At 39.4% G+C, this 19,704-nt stretch overlaps 1 protein-coding gene across 1 annotated transcript in view; it reads left to right on the top strand.

Annotated features, from left to right (window-relative positions):
* Window positions 1-19,118: 19,118 nt before the first annotated feature.
* Window positions 19,119-19,704, top strand: part of ARPP21 (cAMP regulated phosphoprotein 21) — a 156,705-nt gene continuing 156,119 nt past the window's right edge. The window contains exon 1 of the mRNA XM_045436645.1: window positions 19,119-19,390. The gene's annotated coding sequence lies outside the window, so the exon portion shown is untranslated. The remainder of the gene's footprint in view (window positions 19,391-19,704) is intronic.

The raw sequence follows: 19,704 nt of genomic DNA, 5'->3' as shown, positions 1-19,704 counted from the left end.
CCAGATAAAAATTTAGAATCCTCTTTTTTCGATCAAAGGAATCCAGGTGAGATATTAACTAGAATTTCACATATATGGACCGACTTAGAAAGCATTGTCATTTAAGACCTTTTTAGTGTTCCTAAAAAAGTTTGTAGTTTTAATCATATAAATCTTCAGTATGTATTGAGTTTGATCCGAAGGTGTTATGTTAGTTGTTGTAGTCGATATGTTTTTAGTGCTGCTGTCGTCAAATCTTTGTGTTTCTTTTTTGATTATATTAGTTTAATCAGTAATGACCTTTATGTGAAGTCATTTAATTTCGTCTTTTTTATTTGCAACTGAACTTAGTGAACTGGCTTTTTTTTTTTTTTTTTTTAGTTGCATTGGAGGATATCTATATAAAATCATTTGCAAATAATTTTAATTTCGGTCTTCTTCTTTCTAATATTTACACTATTTTCTAGAGCATTAGTGTCCTATGGCTATTGTAACCAATTATTACAAACGTGGTGACATAAAAAAACTCAAATTTATTCTTTCACAGTTCTGGAGGCCAGAGGTCAGTATCAATGGGCTGAAATCAAGGTGTCAGCTGCCCTTGCACCCTCCTAGACACCAGGGGGAGAATCAGTTCCTTACTTCTTACGGCTTCTGGTGGCTTCTTTGTGGCCGACACTCCAACCTCTTCCTCTTTCTTTACACTGCCTTCTCCTCCTCTGTCTGCGGAATCTCCTTGTGCCTTTCTCTTACATGGACCCTGTCATTAGATTTAGAACTCACTCGCATGATCTAGAATGATCTCTTCATTTTAAGATTCTTAACCACATCTGCACTCCTGCTTTTCCAAATAAGGTAGCATGTACAGGTTTTACATTGACAAGATTTATAGGACATAGCTTTTCCTTTGTAGGGTAGGCATTTTATTTATTTTTTTATTTGATTATTATTTTTTTTTAGCGTTTATTCACTTTTTGAGAGACAGAGACAGAGTATAAGCAAGGCGGGGGCAGAGAGAAAGGGAGACACAGAATCCGAAGCAGGTTCCAGCCTCTAAGCTGTCAGCACAGAGCCCGACGCGGGGCTCGAACTCACAAACCGGGAGATCGTGACCTGAATCGAAGTCAGACGCTTAACTGACTGAGCCACCCAGGCACCCCCGTAGAGGAGGCATTTTAGCTTACCGTATCCAGTTTGCTCATTTTATTACAATGGTAAAACCCCAGAATAATGTTAAATAGTAATGGGGATTGTAGTTGTACTGGGTGAGAGAGTTGGTCTACACCTAGTTTGCTTAATAGCAAGAAAAAAATATGCTTTGTTCTTTATGCCTTTTATTTTTAGTCATTTTTATACATTTTTACATAAGGCATTGATTTTGTCTTTCCTTCAATTAAAGCTCTGCATCACGTTTTCTTCTTCTACAATTTATCTGCTTATGAATTTACGCATTTATTTCACGTATGAAATTAATGTGACTATAAACATGTTTGAGTGTATCTGTAATTTTTTAAAAAACAAAAAAAAGAATCATATATATATTTATACACATTAATGTTTAATCTGCTATTACCTGTTCACACTGTGTGTGTGTGTTTATCTTCACATGTCAGTTTAATTTTTTTTCTTTAACATTTATTCATTTTTGAAAGAGAGACAGAGTATGAGCGGGGAAGGGGCAGAGAGAGAGGGAGACACAGAATCCAAAGCAGCCTCCAGGCTCTGAGCTGTCAGCACAGAGCCCGATGCGGGGCTGGAACCCACGAACCATGAGATCATGACCTGAGCTGAAGTCGGACGCCCAACTGACTGAGCCACCCAGGTGCCCCCCTTTTTTTAAATTTTTTATTTTTTGGTTACCACCATATTTAAATACTTGATAAAAGTGCAACATTAGAAGTAAAAGTTAAAAAAAAAAAAGAGAGAGTTTTCGGTAACAAGTCCATAAAAAAGATAATTGTATCATGAAAAGGTTCAATTAATTAACAGGCAGAAAATCTATAGAGAAGAGAAAGAAAGAATAGACAAGGTAAACAGAAAAAGGCAGCCAGGTGACAGATTTAAACAAAACCGTGTCAACAGCGACACTGAATGTAAGTGGTCTAAGTACTCTGTTCAGTAGCTGGAGATTTTAAGACTGAATGAAAAAGCAAGAAGTCATTGTATACTAGCTATAAGAAACACATGCATGTTAAATAGAAACACATCAATAAGATGAAAAATAAGAGGAAAGAAAGGTATGCCATGCTAACACTAGATTTACAAACCTGGAATGGCTATATTAAGTTCATACCAAATAGATTCAAACTAAAGGAAAAAAAATAAAGACAAGGGAAAAATAACGTTATTTTCTAACAGTGAAAGAGTCAATTCATCAAGACGACTTAAGAATTCCAAACACATATGTGCCTGAAAACAACTATATAATACATGAATTAAAAACCATTGGGGGCACCTGGGTGGCTCAGTTGGTTGAGCGTCCGACTTCGACTCGGGTCATGATCTCCCAGTTTGTGGGTTCGAGCCCCGCATCGGGCTCTGGGCTGACAGCTCAGAGCCCGGAGCCTGCTTCCGATTCTGTGTCTCCCCCCCCCTCTCTCTCTCTCTCTCTCTCTCTGCCCCTTCCCTGCTTGTGCTCTCTCTTTCTCTTAAAAATAAATAAACATTAAAAAAAATTTTTTTTTAACTTCATTGAACTCTATGGGGCACATGGGTGGCTCAGTTCGTTAAGCGCCCAACTTTGGCTCAGGACATGACCTCCCAGTTCGTGGGGTTGAGCCCCGCATCGGGGTGTGTGCTGACAGCTCAGAGCCTGGATGGAGCCTGCTTCGGATTCTGTGTCTCCCTCTCTCTCTGCCCCTCCCCCACTCACACTCCGTCTCTCTGTCAACAATAAACATTAGAAAAAAACTTATTGAACTATACAAGAAATCCACAATTACAGCAAAGTTCTAACTCCCCACTCTCAATAACGGATAGAACACATGGACAGAAAAGTCAGTAAGGATATGGAAAACTTGAACAACAGTACCAGTGCACTTGACGTTACTGACATTTATAAAACCCTGCGCCCCGAAATGGCAAAATACACATTCTTTCCAAGTGCACGTGGAAGATGGACCCAGACAGAACAATATTCTGGGTCATAAAACATGTCTCAATAAAGGTAAAAATGTTTCCTTCCCTTATATTCTAGGACAGGGCTTTCCAGGTCATACCAGTGCCTTTACACTTAGGGACACAGAAGTAAGAGAAGAGGAAAATAAGGTAACAGAGAAAAAAAAAACAGATTGGGGGAGGAAAGAAATTTGAGGGAAGACCTGAGAGGAATAAAGTAATGGGTGCCTGTTTAGGAACAGTAGGAGAAAGGATTTCAAGCAGTGTTGCTATGGATTATATACTCTGTTAATAAAGATACACAAACAAAGAATTTGCGTTATTTTGACATCATTTCATTATTAACGGATTGGCTCACAGACTTCATTGAAGTTGCACATCTAAGACTTAGAAATACTGGAACAAGATACAAAGTCAACAGGTAATTGAAGGGTCATGCAACATATTGCTTTACCTTTGATTCTCGGGATCAATTTTGGGTTGTATGTTTCTTCAAAATTAATGAAGCTCTTCATGTGCTTGGTAATTTTTCTCTTTTCACTGTTTCTTCTCTATGTCGATCCAGAAGGAAAAGGTTTCTCAGAAGTTCCCCCAGCAAGTTTCCCTTTATGTCTTATTGTTTATGTCTTATTGTTTTTATGTCTTATTTATTTTGTCTTATTTTATGTCTTATTGTTTATAACAGGGACTATGACCACCCCCTTCTTGGCTGCAAGACAGATTTAAAAATACCTCGCAGAAGGTAAAAAAGATTCTTACAATTGACTTTGATAAGTTTGCTTTGACCTCTGGAGCCTGACACCCTCAACGAAAATCAGAAGTTTTGTTTGTTTTAATCCAGGAGTCTGTATAGAAACATTAATGGTATTAAGCATTTAAAATAAAATGTTTTAAAAGTTTACAGCGTGATGCCTGGATTGGGATTCAAATATTTAAATAGATATTTATTTATAATCATTAGAAATACATTTAGCATGCATTAAAATATATTTCTGTTTTGGGCTACCTAGTAGACTTAAGTCTTCAAAAGGTAAACATGAACATATTCTGTGATCTGACAAATCAATTTTGAGGTATGTATTTTTGAGAAACTTCTGCACCTTGAGAAACTCCTAGTACGGTGACATATGTACCAGTGTATTCAAAGCATTATTGACTAAAGTAGTTGAAAACCAGTAACAACGCAGATGTTTATCATGGAAAAATGGTCAATCACGCAATGGAATATTACGTAGCAGTGTGAGAAAATGTATGTTTTCTATGTATATAAAACATAGCCGAACTTAGCGATAAAATGTTGAGTTCAAAGAGCATGTTCAAGAAAGTATGAACAGGATATGCATATTTTTTTCTTCATAAAAATCCCCCCAAAGAAATCTGAACAACATATTGATTTGCAATATATATATATACATATACATATATGTATATACATATATGTATATATATGTATATATATATAGTCAAGCCATTTAAAAAGAGACATGATGGAACAAAACCGAGGTAATAATTATATCAAGCAGTGAAACTATGGACTGGAACTTTGGATGAGGTCATGGGCAGGTTTCAAGAATGTTAAAATATTCTAGATAACATTCTAAATAATGTCTAGGTTCATGAATTTAGAGCTGTTTGATTGCATTGCTTTACAATTTCACACTTATTTCAAATTTCTTTTGCATGTATCAGATTTTTTTATTTTAAAGAATTAAAATAGAAGCGCCTGGGTGGCTCAGTGGGTTGAACCTCCTACTTCAGCTCAGGTCATGATCTCACGGTTTATGGGTTTGAGCCCTGCATCGGGCTCTACACTGACAACTCAGAGCCTGGAGCCTGCTTCAGATTCTGTGTCTCCCTCTCTCTCTGCCCCTCCCCCTTCATGCTCTGTCTCTCCTTGAAAAATAAACATCAAAAAAATTGTTTTTTTAAAAAAAGAATTAAAATATCATGAAAAAGTTTTTCTACAAGTCAACTCTTGGCCCTTTGAATTTTTTTTAATGTTTTTGTTTTATTTTTGAGAGACAGAGAGAGACAGAGCATGAGTAGGGGAGGGGCAGAGAGAGAAGGAGACACAGAATCTGAAGCCGGCTCCAGACTGAGCCATCAGCACAGAGCCCGAGGCAGAGCTCGAAGTCACAAACTGCGAGATCATGACCCGAGCCGAAGTCGGAGGCCTAACTGAGCCACCCAGGCGCCCCACAACAATTTGTCCTTTGCTAAAAATCGTACTTCACCATCTTCTTACTGACAGATAATTGTGCATGAGCTCTATGTAACTAAATGAGAATCTACAAATACTAAAGAGAGAAAGAAAAGAGCTCCAAAAACAAACAAACAACAAAGGTAATTCAGTGTTGCAAGTGCCATATCGCACCTGCTTCGGCGGAAAACAAGCATTGACATAGAACATTTGAAGGCATCCGTTTCCCTAAGGCAACTTTCTCAGCTTCCTAATTAACAGCAGGCAGTACACGATGCTCTGTTTTGCCCACCTAAGGAGGGAGGAACCTGGAAGGAAAGCCACAGCCTCGGGGCTTGCGGCTTAACTACGCAGACCAGCCCGTTGCTGGTAAATAGAACTTACTGATGGACGTTTTGCAGGACCTCTGAGGGAGCAGACTTCCAGAGCAATCACTTTCTAGAGACCGGGTCCCGAGACGACGACGGGAGCGAGGACAATCAGTGATGTCCCCCAGTGCCACCCCAGGACCAACCCCAGAGAATGATGGGCCCGGGCCACACCGCGGCAGAGGCTGTGTCCCTTGCCACCAGCATGTCACGCGCAGCAGCCGCGACACGCTTTGGATACGCGGCTCACAAAACCTCTGCGCTTGCTGCCGCCGCCCGCAGGCCTCGGGTCAGGTTCCGTTTCATTTTTAATTCCCGGGCTTTTAGAATTTGACCCCGTTAGAGAGCTGCCTGTGTGGTCCCATCAATCTCTACCCAATTTTATTTGTCGGTGGAATAATTTAGAGGTTCTTTCTTTGGATTAATGCAACCTGCTTTAGCCATTTTTTTTTTTTTTTCTTTTTAGAGGCCAAGGAGATGGTACCCGCTAGACTTCTGAATTTTTACAGAACTGTTTCTTTGAAGTCCAGAGAATCTTTCTGACCCTGCCCCACCCACCGTATCCCAAGGTTGCTGCGAGTAGATCAGTGGGTCTATACGGATTCCCCTCTAGGGCATGGATCTGGACCCAAAATAGGCTCTTTCTGCTACTGAAGGGATGAAATTGTGCCCCAGGCACATGAAGAACGGATCAGGTGCGCTGCTTTTAGGCAAATGAGACTTTGAGCCATTGAACGGGCTTGAGGTCCCGTATGACTGCTGTATCTTCCCCTGCATCAGCTTTAGGATCAGCGCCAGGAACCCAGCCTCGTCTGCCTGGATAGTCCTCCCTTCCGTGATCCCACTCTGCTGCCCTCTCTCTTTATTTTCACCTAAATGTTCTCTGGCCCGGTTCAAAAACCACTTAGCAGGTGTATACATCTTTCTGACTCATAGCACTATTTTCCCCCTCCTAGTAGACCTGTGGATGCTGGACAGGTTACACTCTTCCATTGCTTTTGTGTTGTTTTGTTTTGTTTCCTCTCTTGAGCTTTTTTTCTGGAATAACTGTCATATGGGAGATCATATTTACTTATGCGGTGTTCTTGTGTATTCTTTTTTTAAAATTTTTTTAATGCTTACTCATTTTTGAGAGAGACAGGGCATGAGCACTGGAGGGGCAGAAAGAGAGAGGGAGACGCGGAATCCGAAGCAGGTTCCGGGTTCCAAGCTGTCAGCACAGAGCCCGACGTGGGGCTCGAACCCAAAAACCACGAGATCATGACCTGAGCCAAAGTTGCTCGCCTAACTGACTGAGCCACCCAGGCGCCCCCGTTCTTGTTTATTCTCAATGTTCATCCATTCACGTCCTCATTGACATTGATATCATCTCCCATCCACTCAGAACCTCTTGTCCTGAGCTACATTTCATGTCACAACCCCTCTGTTTAAGATAGGAACTTCCTGTGCTCTCTAATAAGCAGGACAGGTCGTCATGAAACATTTTTTTGTTTCTTTTCTTTTCTGTGCCGTGCCGGAAATGTTTCCTATGGGTGAAGCATTCCTTAAAATATTTAAATTTCTCTCTTTACCTTCTACTCAAGTAAGCACGTTAGAATGTAAGAAGGACACTGTTAGAGAAGTAACACTGAATTTAACGTATTTTTAAAATAACTGGCAAGACTTGATATTTCAATATTATTAGTCACAGACTGAGACACACTTCACAACTTTTTGCAAGATTCTACTGTGCTGCACTGTAGTTAACGACCACAAGAAAAGAGCCAAAAGAAACATTCTTAAACACGTTTATCGTAGAGAGACCAGCTTCGATTTTATCCACCCGATAGTGGGGAGTATATCCAGCAGGAGGATGTGCAACACACTTCCAAAAGCTCTTAGAAATAGTCCCCCTGTTCACAGTGACAGGATTTAAGTGTCGACTGTCATTCAAGCCTGAGAGCTGATGACATAAGATGCTGTTCTTCTATTCTTGATGAACTACGTTCCAGAAAATCTATCCGAACTAGATGGGTTGAAACAGGTATGTTTGTTTCAGAGAGGAAGATCCAGCCTTCAAACTTTATAAGGAAGACGAGGCGTGTAATAAGTTTAAAAGCCAAAGTAGAGACAATGGCAGGTAATGTACTTCAGTCCACGTAACGCTGATCTCGGCTCCCTTTTCCTAACCTTCCTCGACTTTAGAGGATGACAAGGGAGCCGTGGGAACGTGGAGGGTCCCTTTCGTCTAGACACTTTAATAATATACAGCTTCTGACGACGGGACCTACGCAAGAGAACCTGGGTGCGATAGCTTTTCTCCGTTTGCAGAAGCAAAGTGGTGTGAACGACAAAACTCTGTCGTCCAATTTCCCCTTTTCTTTCCTGTAACGTGAAGAGTCTCACCACTTAATTAGTCTTCTTACTCAGTTTGTTTTAGTTTATTTTACTAGAATGACCTTTATAAATTCTAATACTTCTTGTTGTCTTCACACACACACATACACACACACACACACACACACACACACACACACACACTTCATGAACCTCAGGGGAATATTCAGGTCGGCTTCCTGTATGGCTGAATAAATTCCTCACAGACCAGATCTCTCTGAGATGACAATAATAAATTCTGGGGAATTAAGAAAACAAATTTTGGAGGGGAACTGATCCTTACATTGAAGGACTAGTATGGTTGAGTTTAACATTTTTTATGGCTTGTAGATTGCAGGCCGATCAGAAGTCAGCCCTGTGTGGTGACTACAACTCTGATAAAAAAACAAAAAAAACAACAAACAAAAAACAAAACAAAACAAAAAAAAACCCACAGGCACGACAATCTAAAGGACTACTGGAACATTAAGAATAGAATTCTAGGGGCGCCTGGGTGGCGCAGTCGGTTAAGCGTCCGACTTCAGCCAGGTCACCATCTCGCGGCCCGTGAGTTCGAGCCCCGCGTCGGGCTCTGGGCTGATGGCTCAGAGCCTGGAACCTGTTTCCGATTCTGTGTCTCCCTCTCTCTCTGCCCCTCCCCCGTTCATGCTCTGTCTCTCTCTGTCCCAAAAATAAATAAACTTTGAAAAAAAAAAATTAAAAAAAAAAAAAAAAAAAAAGAATAGAATTCTAGAGAGAACAGATTCAGAAAGAATCCTGTCTATAAACTTTTCTAAAATCTCTAGCTGATCCCTGAGCCCCACTTGTGCTAACCAAGCTATAAGAAGTCCAATTAAAAAAAGAAAATCTGTGGGGCACCTGGGTGGCTCAGTTGGTTGAGCAACCGACTTCGGCTCAGGTCTTGATCTCACGGTTTGTGAGTTCAAGCCCCGCATCGGGCTCTGTGCTGACAGCTCAGAGCCTGGAGCCTGCTTCGGATTCTGTCTTCCTCTTTCTGTGCCCCTCCCCCACATGCGCTCTGTCTCTCTCTGCCTCTCAAAAATAAAGAAAAGTAATAAAAATTTTTTTTTAAAAAATCTGTGATTTCAGCTGCTGACTTAACTATTGAGTGTGCACTTGGAGCCCAATCAAGGTAACTACCTGCTAAAAGGAAAATATCTACACTCCGCATTGGACCATAACACAACACGGTATCTCCACAATTTAATATTCACATGATACATGATACAATCCAAAATTGTCTGATAGGCAAAGGTACAGAATAATGTTATTCATTCTCAAGAGACAAAAAAAAAAAATCAATGAAAGCTGACCTCCAAATAGTTCTGATTTTGGAATTAGTAAATAACATTAAAGCAGTGATCATAACCATGCTTAATGAGCTAACGGAAAATATACCTGTAATAAATAAATAGACGGGAAACCTCAGCAAAGAATTAGAAACTGTAAAAGAATAAAATGGAAACTCTAGAGGTGAAAATTAGAGTATCTGAAATTTTTTTTTTCATTACTGGATAAAAATTGCTCTTAATTAGGCCAGAGAATATATTTTATTTCCGAGTGGGTTTAAGGCTATGTAAGAAGTAAGTTTGAACACTATCTTAACACTTAGATAAGATAAACTACACAGACATCACAGAAACTTGCCAGAAGTGTTAACGTATATTTTTGTGTATGTAGATGTGTGTGTTAATTATACATAATGTATAACTTATATTTCATATTTATATAATATATATTACACATCATAATGTGTTATATATTTAAAACATCATTGTGTGAATACATATGGGTGTATGTAATATATATTATGTGAAATGCTTATATATGCACATATGCAATATATAACTTACAGAATATATATAATGTAAAACATAGTATATATGCTATATCATACATATATTATGTGATATATGAATGTATACACACACACATACCAATGCCTGTTTTAAGAAGTAGACTAGCACAGCTAAGAAGAAAAAACTTGAAGCTAGATATAAAGCTATACATACAGCTATCAAAACACATGCTGAAAAGCTTTTATATGTGCCATAATACATTAGTATAAATAACTTATATGCTGTTTTATATGTGTGTATATGTGTAAATATATAATATACATTTTAAAAGTTTGTCTTTGACCTGTTGGCATAGACCCACCACTCTAGTATTGCTTGCCAAGGGTAAATTATCAAAAACATGATGTGTTTTATCATATAAATCCGGGTTATAGTGTTATAGATCTTTTCAGGGAAGAGTGATTTCTGAGCTTCTCTCCTTGCTAATAAAACCTTTTTCAAGAAAAAAGATATGCAGTTAATTTTACCATGGTGTGCTAGGTGTATGCTGAAGCGTCTCCTTTCTGGCCTAAGTCCACAAAAATGACAAAATTGCACAGGGAAATTACAAAGGGGTGTCATTAGTGCATTAGTTATCATGGAAAAGGAAACATAGATGGAAGAGGGAATTAAATTGAGGATGTATTCCAAAACGTTTATGCAAAAGTAAGAAACTTCAAAGGGGCTTCAGTCCCAAAGGTGGTGGCTTTTTAGAAGTAAAAGGAGCTCAGTGGCAGCCAAAGAGACGGCAGGTTCTCTGAGCCAGTGTCGGAGCCCCTGGTTTGGACTGACACATCCATCCAATCATTCATATACCCTTGTTTTGGTCAGGATGGACGAGGAAATAAATAAGAAGTACCTGACTATAGCAGTGGGAAATTTATTTAATGTATGGAACAATAAAATGTACAGCTAAACTCAATGATCTGAAAATGTGGAAGAAAAGTGAAATTTGTCTTGAGAAATATAAAGTTAACATGTTAGCACAAGAAAAATTAGAAAACTAGACTATGCCAGAAATCATACCTGAAATTGAAATGTATCCTTAAATTTTGCCTTTTACCAAGCCATCAAACTCAGACTTTAAAAATACAGATCATTTGTCTTTTAATGAATACTTTTCTGGAAGATAGAAAACCATGGAAAGTCAGTTAGTACATTAACTGTATAGTTTTAGTTATTCCTCTGATACATGTAATAGATAAAGAAAACTTACTTAAGAAGGAAAAACTATAGATCTGTCTAATTTAGGAACATGTAATAGAGTGTTGGAAAATGAACAAAATAGGAATTTTAGAATAAAATATATAGTCATTGAAATAATAATATTAAAAATCAATAGATGGTTTAAGAAGAACACTAAAGAAAAATGACAAAGTTAGATATGAGGAAATCATACAGAAATCTGTGCAGAGATATAAGGATATTTTGTAAGGAGAAAAGCTACTGCTCTACTGAATATGAGTCCAAGAAAAAGAGAGAATATAGGAGAGACAATAACAAATCTGGGAAATTTTCTAGAACTAAAAACAGAAGTCTTCTTACTATATATATATATATATATATCCCTATATAGAAATGATAGCAAACTATAAAACAAATATATATATATATTACTGTATATACTATATATATTATATATATATATTACTATATATATACACTACATACTATATACTATATATACTATATATATAGCATATATAGTATGCTATATACTATATATATAGTATATATAGTATGTATATACTATATAATTATATATACTTTTATATATATACTATATACTATACTGTATGTATACTATATATACATTTATATATAGTATGTATATACTATATAATTATACTATATATAATTACTATATATATACTATATATATTACTAAATATATATACTATACTATATATATACTATATATATATACTATATATATATAGTATATATATATATATACTATATATATACATATATATACACTATATATACTATATATATATATACTATATATATATAGTATATATATATACTATAGTGTATATATATAGTATATATATATAGTATATAGTATATATAATTATACTATATATAATTACTATATATATACTATATATATTACTGTATATATATACTATACTATATGTATATACTATATATATATACTATATATATTACTATATATAGTATATATATAGTAATATATATATACTATATATATATATCCCTATATAGAAATGATAGCAAACTATAAAACAAACCTCAAGATTATATTTTGTAAAAGACATCATTTTATGGTTTTAAATGATGCATGACTACAATATAGAAAATACACATGTATAATATAGAAAATTTGAAATGGGTGTAATATATATTAGCACAATTCTAGCTAAAAGTTCTAATGACTATATTAATGGCAGACAAAATAGACAAAATGTAAAATCATTAATAGATATAAAAACCATAGGTAATATTGAAAAAACCAATCTATCCACAATATATATTATTTGTAAATTTGTATCCACCTATCAAAACACAATAAAAAAATGCATTAAGCAAAATTGAAATGATTGAAAAAAAATAACAAATCCGTAAGCATAATTGGATATGTTAGCACAGTTCTCTGAGAAATAGATCAAACCACCAGAATTTAAAGGACAATAAAAGATTTAAAAACATACAAAACAGGTTAATTTTAGAAATCTGAGCTAATAGATTGTCTAGAACCCTGTACTAAATAGAGAGCATGCATTGCTTCTAAAAACATAGGCTATTAACAAAAATTGTTCATATTCCAGATCCTAAGTAAGAGCTCAACAAATTCAAAATCATTGACTAAAATGAAAGAAAATTAAAACTCAGTAATAAAAAATGAGCATTCCCTAAAAAAATAGTACCTTTATAAACTAAAATTAAGAAGAAAAAAATCCTTTAGATAGTTCATGGGATGAAAATGACTTCTAACGGGGGTTACAACGTACAATTGAATGCCAAGAAAGTACTAATGGTAAACCTTTTGTTATGCAGTTAAAATGTACTGAGATAAAAAATGTATACTAAGTGTGTATAATAGGAAGTAAGAAATATCACACTTTAATGAGCTATGCTTACTCCTTAAGAGGCTATAAAATAATAATAATTGAACAAACCCCAAATAATGGAAAGAAAAATACAAATGAAGGACTTAATGAAATAGAATTTGTAGATTTTTTTTGAAAACTGGTTTTTCGGAAGAAGTAATAAAAAAAATTCTGGAAATATTAACAACAAATAGGTAAGAGATGGTACAATTAAACATACTTTAGAAATTAATGAGGTCACAACTAAAAATAATATGGATAAATACCAAGGGACACTAAAACACGACTGAAAAAGAAACGCATCAGGCTCACACTTGGGAAAACAAAACAAAGGTGCCAATCTGTAAATTCAATGCAATAAAACTACCAAGAAAATGTTTCATAAAATTTTCTAAGCTATTTCTAGAATTCTCCAAAAAAAAAAAAAAGAGAGAGATAAATACATAGGGCGATGGATGTGTTGATTAACTAAATGATGGGAATCCTTTCTCAATGTATCAAATTATCAAATTGTATCATATATCAAATTACTACGATGCACACTTTAAATATCTGAATATCTGACAATTTTGTTAACTATACTTTAGTAAAGCCAAAAAAAAAAAAAGAAGAAGAAGAAGAAAATAAGGTCTTTCCTGGAAAAGAGAAAGCCTTTATTATAATACAGTAATTACAACAGTGTGATATTGCTTAGATGAACACTTAGTGCTTTCACCCCATTTTAGAAATTCAGGAACGAAAATAACTGAGGCTTTAAGGGGGAAATGACTTATTCGAGCCTCGTGGTGATTCCGCGGCGGATGTAGGACCATAATTCTGGTCTCCTGAATCCCAGTCCTGGCCTCCGTTTACTCCAGTGAATGTTATTCTCTCGCATGCTGTTCAACTAGCCCGGGGTTTATAAATCGGGGTACCTAGGTTGTGCTCTGATGACAAACAATCCCCCAAACTCAATGCCTGAAATACAATATTTTTTTCTTGCTTGGTTTATACGTCTTCTACGAGTTAGTCAACACTGACTCATATAATGCCCCCACGCAGTCACTCAGGGACCCAGGCTGATGGAGGCTACATCATCTAGAACGTCTGGACATCTGGACATTTGACTTTATCTGTAGCTGTGGAGGGAGGGGGGGGTCAGGAAGGATCCGGGGAGTCTCAGAGGCTTTTCGTTGCCTGAGCCCACAAGTGGCACATATCAGTTCCATTCAACTTATAGTGGTGAGGACACGTCACATGGCCCCTCCTGATCGCAAGAGGGCCGGCTGGACAGTGACGTGTCCCATAGACGTGGATTAGAATAACATGTAGTCATACAAAAGCAACTTTGAATTGATAGGCTGATGATTCCTCCCTTATTTTTTCTCTCCCGCTAAGGCTTCCAGTTTTTAAAAGTATTCCTGTATATCTGTGTCTGAACCCCCATCCTCAGAGCTGAAGGATAAATATGTGATAATGTAAGTCAAATTAGTGATGTTTGGCTCTGTGTAGTCAAAATGATTACGATGGTAAGCCAAGGAAGAAGATCAAAACAATGGTTTGGAGGCTTGCCCATGGTTCCTAGGGATTTGCTTTATTTCTGAGGAGAAAGAAGGCAGATCAGCAATCCACCAAATTATAGCTTCTTGGCCTACAAAAGTTCACTCAGCTTCCTCAAATATTTACCCTTTTTATAGGAAAAAAAAAATGGTATCTGTGTTAAAAGAAAAGCCTGAAGCCAAAAGGTAATCAGTGAACCTACAGAATTTGTATTTAATTCATGTCATTCTCTTCCCCAAAACAACAGTTTTTGCCTTAATTTAATATACTTCAATTAAAAATATGCACAGGAAAATGTCTTGTATGCTTTGAATGTTATATTTATTTTTAAATCTGTATAATTTGTACCAGGAAGGACATCGCCTTAATAAAGATCAGTTATCAAAACAAAAGATATTTTGAAACTGATACATCATCTTGAAATCTAGTATTATGCCCAAATGTAAAGTATAAGTACTTTTGATGAGCAATTCAAATTTTTAAGATTTGCCCAAAAGGGATAATCCTCCAATTTGGAAGCCGTGCCCGCAAATATCTTTTACTTGTGTATAGCACACACATATTTTGCATTAGGCCACTCTGCTCTCATGAATATATTGAAATAGTCCATGTCGTGGAAAGAACTCCCATGACTTATTCTAAAGTAGAGAGCAGGGAGCAGATGATAAAGTAACATGCATTTTGCAATCCATTTATGTAACACATTGCTTTATATTTGTGGATATATATGCACAGAGATTGGCTGAGAACCAAAGTGATAGCTGTTTGGGTGGTAGTATTTTGAGATATTTTTATTTTGTTCCTTTTAAATGTTGACCTTCTACCTCTTTTTTTTTTTTTTTAACAATAAGACTCTGTAGATCTTGCAAATGTACATTCCTTTTCCAAAAAAAAAAAAAAAAAAAAAAAATGAAGAGAGAAAATTTCTTCAACGGGTAGCTTTGGAGAACACGCTGTACATTCATGCAGAATTACAAATCTCCATAATGTTCTTCAGATGCCAGGTGTTGGCCCGCAACCGGTTTCCAGTAAGATCTTAGTACTCTCGTGAAATACGAACCTGGTGGATATGTTTTACCTTTTAGCCACACACACACACTCACACGCACACACACACACACACCATTTCAGTTATGAAGCACAATTTCAAAATGCAAATGTCCTGTATTTCATTAGGGATGCGTGGGAGCTGCTTTATTCTGGTGGTTAATTCATAGACCTTTCAACATCATCTCATTGTCGAGCAGCCAACTTCATTATTCCAAGTTGTGAATAACCTGGTAACCTTTGTCTTCCTTTGAGTGAAAAGGGGAATGGAGTCCACGATGGAGGCAAACGCCGTATCTCTGGGCCCGGAATGTAAGAATGGAGGCAGGTGCGGGGCTTTGGCAAGCGTTAGGTTATGCTGCGTATCCGTCCTTCGTTTCGGCGGGATAACATTTACCTCTGTGCTTCTCCTCTGTGCTCCTGTTGCTTCTGCTTCATTGCCGGGCTTGTTCTGATGGCACAGGTTTTTAAAACTCGGAATCATTTTCGGTAGGTTTCAGAGGAGGCTGAGAACACTTCCTGCCGAAGCAGGTCCTGGAGGAGGGCGCGAACACCGGCCAGGTAGACAGGGCCTGCTAGACTCCCTGCCTGCACATACCTGCCGTGCAGTCACGGAGAGCTTTTGCATCTGAGCCTGGTGCTCCCCGCTGCACAGGCCTCAGCAACGCCAAAGCCACGTCCCCCAGGGCAGAGACTGCAGAGAAGGAAGGCCCACGGTACTCTGGGGGGGGGCAGGGGGCCAACCCCCCAAGTCCCAAGGGCATGTCTGAATGCTGGCATTTCTATCCCAGGAGATGCAGAAGAGAAGTAACTCCATTTAGGCGACAGCCTCCCTAGTCTTTTGGTGCTCGGATGGTTTTAGTGACAGGTTTTCTGAACATCCCTCCTTGGTCCCTCCTTTCCTTCCTATTGTCCCTCCTCTGATTTAGATGCGGCGCCATGAAAACACTCCCCACGTTTGTTTCCGAGGAAATGCCGTGGTTTGCACTCTCGGCAAAGCATCACCGTGTGTGGGTGCAGGACACTGTTCGTTTCTGGTCTGCCTGTGAGAACACCGAGGGTTCACGGAGATCATTTTCTTACACTGCGCGCAGCAGACTCCAGAGGAAACATGGCTGGCCGTCAAGGGATCTGTGCCATTGGAACATTTGGTTTCTAGTCTCCCCAGTCCTCTTTGTTTTTGATCGTGACATTTCTTCATGCTCAGATGCATACGTGATGTAACATTCTTTGTTGATGTTCTGAAATGTGTTTTAGAGTTATTTTGGCTTAGCACAAAATAAGAATGGGGAACTAAACTTTTCTGGTTGACATGCAAATCTTCCCCCCACCCCTTGTTATCCCCCTGCCTTTCTGCACCACGAATATTTGTATGGCTTTAAACCCGAGCCTGGCATTTAATAGACCCTGGACGATTTTGTTGAAAACAGGGCAAATGAGAAGTCTCTCTTTACTGTGGTGGGGAGAATGCCCTGCAGGGGAGTTTCTCCCGGCCTCATTGTTGAGGAATGATGGAAGTTCAACAGCATGGAAAAGTCTACTTCTCGCTTCAGCTGAAAAGGTGCTTATAAAGGTAGCGGGGCTATTTTAGCAATTTGCCTTCTTTTGAAAATCCAATTTGGAAGCTTCATTAAAGGGCACTAATTTAGTGTCTTAGGGGAATATGTGTTTAAAGGAGCTTGTCGACAATCTTAGATGTTTGCCAGTGTGTAGGTGAGCTCAACTCCCCAAGCTGGGGTTACCTGGTTACATGTGTGGTTTTTTTTCATTTCCGTCTGATACCAAATACATTCAAGAGCATCCAGACTGAAAGAAGCCACAACCTTCTCTTTCCCCACAACCACCACCTCTCACCCCCACAGTGGGGATACTTCCAAATGCATGAACATTTCTGCAACTGGCATTGTGGATCTCTCACACAGAGCTCCAATGAGGGGCCCCAGAGTTTCACGGAGGTTAGTGGTAGTTAATGCGTAACAGGTCAAGGACTCTAAGGAATGGTAAGTGTTGCAAACTGTTTAAGGAAATACAAATACTTTCTGAATGCCTAGAAGAATCACTTATTGTCACGGCCTGCCTCACACTCCCAGAAGTATATTTCAGTCCCACACTGGGGCACGAAATTTAAAATTGGACAGCTGAATGCTAATTGTCTACACGCCCTTGCATACACTTGAACTTTCTCCAGTGCCTAATTCGTTGACAAAATATTATGAGAAAAGGTAGAACATTTGGGTTGAAGCAAGTTAACATCATTCTTCTTGGGGTGCTTCCTTTTTTAAATAAAGGCTGAAATCCATGAGAAAATGCAGATTTTGTCATCATGTTTGTCTACGCACTGAAGTTCTTGACGTATTCTGTCTCATTCTTTTATACAACCGGTGCTAAGAGAACTGATTGGATCCCCCCTCCCGGTACTCGATTTCTAGAATTTCTATATCCAGTCTATATGGAGTTCCTTCTGTTTTTTTGTGTTTTGTTTTTTTTTTTTTTTTTTTTCAACTCTCAGGGTGAAATCTGATTCGTTCTAAGGAAAACTGTGTGTTAAGAGTAAGCTGGTGAGGTTTCTTGTCAGTAGATTACGCATCCACCCATTCAAGAGATGCTTCGGGGGTAGGTAGTCCTGTCCAGAAGGAAAGGCAAGTACACTGACCCTCTTCCCAAGCAGCCCCAACTGTGGGAATTGACGATGCAGCACAACCCAAGAGCTGACCCCCAAGGGAGACAACTTCGAATATTTGGAAAATAATAATCGGTTCATGAAGGACCAGTACAACATCATCCTATCTTTACAGAATTTTCTAGAACTACGCGCGTCATCTGCTTGATACTTATAATCAATATCTTAGACTATGTGAACAGGGAAATAGCCGTTGAAATTACATCCCTACAAAAAGTGGAAGGCATATCCCTCAATAAATCTGTTTATAACGTCTGCCATTAGGAGTGGATGCCAATACATGAAACTAAAAGGACATGGAAATTTTCGTGGCATGGTTTATGCTGGTTATGTATTTGTTGTCTATTCATGGGGTTACTAATTGCAGCTGGTGAGAGTTGATTTTCTCTCCTCTTCCATTTATTGTGGGATGGGGCGTTCGTCGCAGCAGATACACAGTTATTCAGCGTGTGAAACGCTGGATCCAGTCAAAATGAGCTTTGGCAATTCCATGCAGACGCGCACAAGTATAATTTTGCTTCACATTAATAACAACCTAGCAAAGAAGCCCAGAATCAAACGCCTTGCTCTCAGCTGGGGGGCAGAAAGCCAGAGTGATCTATCTTGGCTGGTGACCTATAATGTTGGAAAAGTAGGCTCCACGTTCACTCGGGAAGGGTGGGCGGTGTTCCGGAAACGTATCCCCATTCCTCCACGATTTTTTTTTCTTTTTTTTCCCTTTTGGTAGTGTGTGCCCCGAGACAATGAAAAAAAAAAAAAAAAAAGAATTACAGATAATAAAAATAGCACTTCTGCAGAACAAACGGGAAATGCAGCGCTTTAATTTCTTCGGATGTCAACTCTGTTCCGCGCCCCGCGCCCTGCCCGCTGCGGCGCGGCGGCGACCCCAGGCCCGCGCTCGGGCGCGCAGCTCGGGCCAGGGGCGCACGGGGCGCCGCTCGCCTGGACTTTGGGTCCCGCTCGAAGCCGAGAGCGTCCGAGAGCTCGCGGGCTCCGGCTGGTTCGCGCGGAGTGAGGGGCCGCGACTGCGGGGACGCGATCGCGCGGAGTGAGGGGCCGCGACTGCGGGGTGTTCTCCGCAGAGTTGGCCGCCGGAGTGGGCAGCGGAGGAAGGCGGGGAGCCGGGCCCGGGCGAGCGTCCGCGGGAGTCGGCGGCGCCCCGGGGACAGGTACGCGGCGGGGGAGCGGGGAGGCGGCGCGGAGGGGCAGGGGGCGGCGTGCCAGGCTCCCCTCTGATTAATGACGCCGGTGCGGCCGCGCGTGGCCCGGGCGCTTTGTCTCCAGCGTCGGGACTGGCGGAGACCGCCGGGGGGGCGGGAGGGGGACGGATGGCCCCGCGCGCCGGGCGCACCCGTCAGGTGCCAGCGCTCCGACCCGGCCAACTCCGGCCGCGCCGGGGGCAGAGGCCCCGGCGCCCCCCTCCCCTCCCCTCCCCCGTCCCCCCTCTCCCCTCCCCTCCGCCCTGCCGGCGCGCCTGGCCGCG

The sequence above is a fragment of the Leopardus geoffroyi genome, chromosome C2, assembly GCF_018350155.1.
Source record: "Leopardus geoffroyi isolate Oge1 chromosome C2, O.geoffroyi_Oge1_pat1.0, whole genome shotgun sequence".
Taxonomy (NCBI): domain Eukaryota; kingdom Metazoa; phylum Chordata; class Mammalia; order Carnivora; family Felidae; genus Leopardus; species Leopardus geoffroyi.
This window is presented reverse-complemented; position numbering and strand designations above follow the sequence as displayed.